The sequence below is a fragment of the Phascolarctos cinereus genome, unplaced genomic scaffold (assembly GCF_003287225.1).
Source record: "Phascolarctos cinereus isolate Bilbo 61053 unplaced genomic scaffold, phaCin_HiC Scaffold_5;HRSCAF=322, whole genome shotgun sequence".
Classification (NCBI taxonomy): Eukaryota; Metazoa; Chordata; class Mammalia; order Diprotodontia; family Phascolarctidae; genus Phascolarctos; species Phascolarctos cinereus.
In genome coordinates, this window is record NW_027555958.1 from 240,797,333 (window position 1) to 240,803,930 (window position 6,598).

Genomic DNA, 6,598 nt, shown 5'->3' on the forward strand with positions numbered 1-6,598 from the left:
ACCCTGAAGCTGCTACTCTTGGAATGAAATTAAGTTCTCACATATTCTGCCAAAGAACCCACTTCCTTAAAGAAAAAGCAAACTAGAAAGTTACCTTGAAGAATTTTTGAAAGTTCCTTGTGTGCTTCTCTGTGTAATAAGAGTTGCATTTGATAGAATATGTACCTGAGTTCTCCAGGCAACTTCTGTCTTAGTGTTGAAGATGATTTGCTAGAATGCAGCAAACCCTTGGGTGGACCCTTGATTCTCCCTCTGCCCATGACATCCTACCACTAAGAGTCCACTAATAGACCTTAATAGTCACCTTTTCCTCCAAGAAACACTATGGTGGATAGAGAGAGGGGAACTCCCACAGTTCAGCCAGCAACAACTGATGGACCCAGGAACACCAGCTTCTCAAACTCACAAAGTTGCCTCCAAAGTTGGGCACATCGTTATGAGGATCAGTGTTCAATCACCTATGCTCAGAGAAATAAGTAAGAAATGGAAAAAGCAGCCAGGGGTCCCAAGGCTCAGGTTTTGGCTTATCTGAATGACACCTTCTCTAGCTGCTACTTGCAAAAACCATTTCTGCTAAGGTATGTGCTGGGGGGGCAGGGCGGGCAGGGACAGCTCTTCTCCCCACCCCCCACAAGAAGCCTAAGGAGAGCTTCTTGACACATGAGAAAGTAAAAGGAAGATAGAAAGCTAAAAGTGGCTTCTCTTTTTTAATTGACATATCACCCTTCTCTCCACTCACCCCATAAGGTTGTAGCCTACAACTTCCTTTAGTGCAGCAATGAATAGAGTGCCAGGCCTGGAGTCAAAAAAGACCCGAGTTTAAATCTGGACACTTACTAGGTATATGACCCTAGGCAAGTCATTTAACCTCTGTTTGCCTCAGTTTCCTTATCTGTAAGATGGGGTTGATAATAGCACCCACCTCCCAGGGTTGTGAGAACCAAATGAGAGGTAATAATTGCAAAACACCTATTACGGTGACTGGCCCATAGTAGGTGCTATATAAATGTTAGTTATGATTACAAATAGAATTAAATCATACATTTATCAGGCCAATTGTCAGCCTCTGGGGGAAGAAGGCCCAAAGCCTCTCCCCTTAAAACATTGTCTCTCACCAGAAGCCATCAGTGAAAAAAATCAAACCAAGAAAAGTCCAACCAAGAGAGTAGCAGAGACTGACTTTCAATGACCTTTTCAATGTCCTAATGGTCAATCAAAAAAGCATAGCCAACCGTAACCAGTGACAGAACGTTTATTAATGCTCCAAAATTCTCCAAGGCACTTCTAATATACATCACCACAACTTTCTCTAAAGCAGGCACCCAAGACGTTTTCACATGAAGAATTACATTAGCAGTACTCTGTGTCTGCTCATAAGGACTGAGCTAATCATCAGTCCCTATTAATTCTTATCCTTGTTTAAAAAATTTTTCCATCCTTGATAAATCAGATTAACTGGATGTTTTGAACATATTGTCTATGTCCTCAATCCAGAATATTCTATGGAGTCTCAGGGTGGCATGATCTTTGTTTCCCCAGTACCATAGAGGAAAGAGTCTCAAAATAGTCAATGTGTCAAGTTCATACATTCCCACAGGTGGAAATGTAGAAACAAAGACATCACAAGATACAGTTCCTGCCCTCAATGGACTTATAGTCTAGTTAGGGAGATAAACTGAGAAAGTTGATTCACTGAGGACCCCTACCCTATTCCAATTGGTATTGATCAATTTGATATGATTCCATGGGGTAGTGATTATAAGTTCTATATATCAGGTCCTAGAGCTGTGAGCTATAACTGAAAGATCACTTGCTTAATCATAGGAAGCTAACTACAGGCTCTCCACCCTTGTTTTTCTTTGTCATGGTGACCAAGGCCAGTGTGGTGGAGGTGACTCAACTACATGGAAAGTGCCCCAATTTATTTTTGTGTCTCTGGACCGTTCTTTCTTGTCCAACAGGAGCAGGTGACCATCTTATAACCGCCTAGTCAGTGGAGATATTCCTTGCCTTGCCCAGCCTGTGACTCTGCTGATGTATCGTGTGCTTATTTTAGCCTATCCATATGTGAACCAATCACATTATTCTGTATTTGGTATAGCTGTTCTTGAATGTCCATATATCTGGTCCTATTAAAAATAGGGCCCTGGAAGGAGGGGGCATCTCAGATCATAAAGAAGATCTGAGGTCCATTTCATTAGAGAGGACCATGGACCTTTAATAAAGTGTCATTGGCTCAGAGCTCTATCTTATTGTAGGTTGAATGATTTTTATCCCCATAAAACCTACATAAAAAGTTAGTTAATAGGGGAAGCTAGGTGGCTTAGTGGCTAGAGTACCAGCCCTGGAGTCAGGAGGACCTGAATTCAAATCCAGCCTCAGACACTTACTAGCTGTGTGATCCGGGCAAGTCATTTAACCCCATTGCCTTAAAAAAAAAAGTTAGCTAATGATAGCTAGCATAACATAGCACATGCTGAGTGCCAAATGAAGACCACCCACAGTTGGTGTTTCAGGTATGGTGGGACACTTATGAAAGAAATGACACTTGAGTTAGGTAGGCCTGAAAGGAAAGCCTGGACTCCAAGAAGCAGAGGGGAGGGAGAAGGTAATTTCAGGCAGAGAGAACAACATGAGCAACATATGGAGAGTAATGTGTAGGGAAGACAGGCAACACGGTATTGAAAGGGTATTTGGACAAAGGGGATGGTTTCAGAAAAACCTGGGAAGAGTTATATGAACTGATGCAGAATGAAGTTAGCAAAACCAGGAAAACATGGTATATGGTAACAGTAATATCATAAGGATGATCAGCTGTGAAAGACGTAGCTACTGCGATCAAGACAATGATCCAAGACAATTCCAAAGGACCCGTGATGAAAAATGCTATCCACCTCCAGACAGCTTTTTTTCTTGTTCAGTTGTGTCCCACTCTTTGTGATCCCATGGATCAGGCCCTTCTATTCTCCACTATCTCTCAAATTCATGTTCATTGTTTCCATGACACTGTCTATCCACCTCATCCCCTTTTCCTTTTGCCTTCAATCTTTCCCAACATCAGTCTTTTCCAATGAGTCCCATCTTCTCATTATGTGGCCAAAGAATTTAAGCTTCAGCTTCAGTACTTGGTTTCCCAGTGGATAACCTGAATTAATTTCTTTAAGTATTTACTAATTTGATCTCCTTGGTGACCAAGGAACTTTCTTTCTTTTTTTTTTCAATTTTAATAAATTTATTTTGAATTATCAACAATCACTTCCATAGACTTTTGAGTTTTAAATTTTTCTCCCTCTCTCTCCCTACCTCCCTCCCAGCACACAATCTGATATAGGTTATACTTATACATTCTTATTAAACATATTTTCACATTAGTGACGTAAGTAAGAATTAGAACTAATAGGAGGAACCACCAGAAAGAGGAAACAAAACACAACAGAAGAAAAAAATAGCAAATAGTATGCTTCGATCTGCATTCAAACTCCATAGTTCTTCTTTGGATGTGGATAGCATTTTCCATCACGAGGCCTCTGGAGATGTCTTAGATCTTTGTATTGCAGAGAAGGGTTAAGTTTATCAATATCAGTCATCATACAACGTGGCTGTTATTGTGTACAACATTCTCCTGATTCTGCTATCTTCACTCACCATCAGATCATACAAGTCTTTCCAGGTTTTTCTGAAGTCAGCCTGTGCATCATTTCTTATAGCACAATAGTATTCCCATTCCAAGAAACTTTCGAAAGTCTTCTCCAGCACCACAATTTGAAAGTGTCGATTCTGTGGTGCTTGGCTTTCCTTATAATCCAGTTCTCATAGGCATACATTGCTACTGAAAAAAATCATAGCTTTGACTATACACACCTTTGTTGTCAAGGTGATGTCTCTGCTTTTTAATATGCTATCCAGTATGCTTTTATTTTATTTTAGTATGCTTTTAATTTCACAGCTGCAGTCGCCATCTGCAATGATCTTTAAGCCCAACATTGCTTCCATTTCTTCTCCCTCTGCCAAGAACTGATGGGACCAGTTGCCAAGATCTTCAGTTTTTTTGATGTGAAGTTTCAAGCCAGTTTTTACACTCTCCTCTTTCACCCTTATCAGATTGAAGCATACTTTTTTTTCTTGATTTTTTTTTTGGTAACATGGCTAATATGGAAATATGTTTTGCATGACTTTGCATGTATAATGGGTATCATATTGCTTGCCTTCTCAATGGGTGGCAGAGAGGCCGGAGAGAGGGAGAGAATTTGGAACTCAAAATTTTAAAATTGCTAAAAATACATAAATAAGTAAATGAAAGAATGATTGATTTTTTTTAAGAGAAAGGGTATTGGACATAGAATTAGGAGAGAACTGACTTTAATGAACATAGGCAAGTCACTTAAGCTCTCTCATCCGCAGTTTTCTTATCTGTAAAGTGGGGATAACAATACCTCTAGGACTTACCTCATAAAATTAGTTCAGTGAAGAGTTCTGAATTTGGACTCTGCACTTACTACCGTTGTGACTTTCCATACATTGCTTAATCTCTCTAATTCTTAATTTCCTCATCTGCAGAGTAAAGGAACTCGTGAGGAAACATGTTGCATCGGAAAGAATCCTGAACTTAGAATCATGATGTGAGTTTGAATCCAACCTCAGACACTTACTAGCTGTGTGACTGTGGTCAAGTCACCTAACTACTGTCTGCTCAGTTTCCTCATCTGTAAAATAAAAGGATTAGATTATATCAGTGGTATCCAAACACTTTTAATCACATGCACCTATCAATTAAAAACTTTTTTTTGAGAATGCATCCCCCATATGTGTATATTTACTTGTTAATAAATTATGTGCTATAATATGATTGTTATGTATATTATGAAACTTGAACATAGGATCATAGATTTACAACTAAGAGATACCTTAGAGGCCATCAAAACCAACCCCTCCACCTACTTTACAGATGAGGAAACTGAGGCAAATGGGGTTAAGTGACTTGCCCAGGGACACAACTAGGAAGTATGTGAGGTGAGATTTGAACTCAGAAAGGTGAATTTTCTGACTCCTGGCCCAATGTTCTATCCACTTTGCCACATAGCTGCTCCACTATACCACCTACCTAGACACACACACAAGCACACACACACACAAATACTAATTAAAAAAGGATATTCCAAAGGCAAAATAATATTTGATCCTAGAGACAGTAAAGGACCATTGAAGTTTTTTGAATGGGGTGAAGGGAGGCAAGTGACATGATCAGATCATGCTTTAGAAATGTCACTTTGGCAACTATGTGTAAGATGGATTGAAGCAGGGAGAGACTTGATATGATGAGACAGAAGGAAACAAGCGTTTTGGGGCAGCTAGGCGGTGAAGTAGATAGAATACTGCACCAGAGTTGGAGGGACCTGAGTTCAAATCTGAACTTTGACACTTACTAGCCATGTGACCCTGAGCAAGTCTCTTAACCCTGATTGCCTCCAAAAAAAAAGCTACAAAAAAAAAGAAAGAAGCATTTGACATTCAAAGTCCTTCATAATTTAGCCCCCTTCTACCTTTCCAGTCTTCTTACACTTTACTTAATGACATGTACTCCTCAATCCAGTGACATTGGCCTCGGCTGTTCCACCGGTAAGACACTCCATTTCTTGACTCTAGGCATTTTCTCTGGTTGTCCTCATGCCTGCAACGTGCTACTTCCCTTCTGACTACTGGCCTCCCTGGCTTCCTTAAGTCCCACCTAAAATCCCACCTTCTGTAGGAAGCTATCACCAACCCCTCTTAATTCCTGGGCATTCCTTCTGTCAATTACTTCCTGTTTATCCCTGTAAATATGTAAATAGCTTTCTTTGCATATACTTGCAAGTTGTTTCACTCATTAGATTGCAAGCTCAGTTAGGGCTAGATTGTCTTTTGCCTCTTTTTATATCCTTAGAGCTTAGCACAGTGCCCAACTATTTGGCCTACCATCCCCTTCAAAAAAAATTACTCAGCCCCTCCATCTACTTTCTTTAATCTTTTAATGTTTTTTTTTGCATAATTTCAAAATAATACAAAAAATATTTTTAAATGATGCATATTAAATTTAATAATCTATTTATTGTAAGTATGTGGCTTTTTCCTGCATTGAAGTTTTGATGATGCAATATTGCCTCATGTAACCAATAGTATTACATGGTAAATAAGTCATTACACACACATATTCCTATCTGATGCATGTTGGATTTCCTTCCTCAACCCGCTCACCTGCCAGCACTTGCTGTTAAGACTTGCCCACGGACTTGACCATTGTTCAGTTATAACTTGCATTTTGTGTATTTATTTGGAAAATAATATAATCACTATGTTAGAAAAATCTGAAACAAAAATCTATTACAGAAAGCCTTTATTATGCTTCTCGAAAGAGCCATTTGGGGGAGGAGGGAGGAGCATTTTTAACATTTGCTTTTTAAAATTTCGAGTTCCAAATTCTTTCCCTTCCTCCTTCTTCTCCCCCTTCCCTGAGACAATAAGCAATTTGATATATAGGTTATACATGTGCAATCATACAAAAACATATTTCCATATTAGTCATGTGAAAAAAAAAAGCAGACCAAAAAAAAGAAAGTGAAAA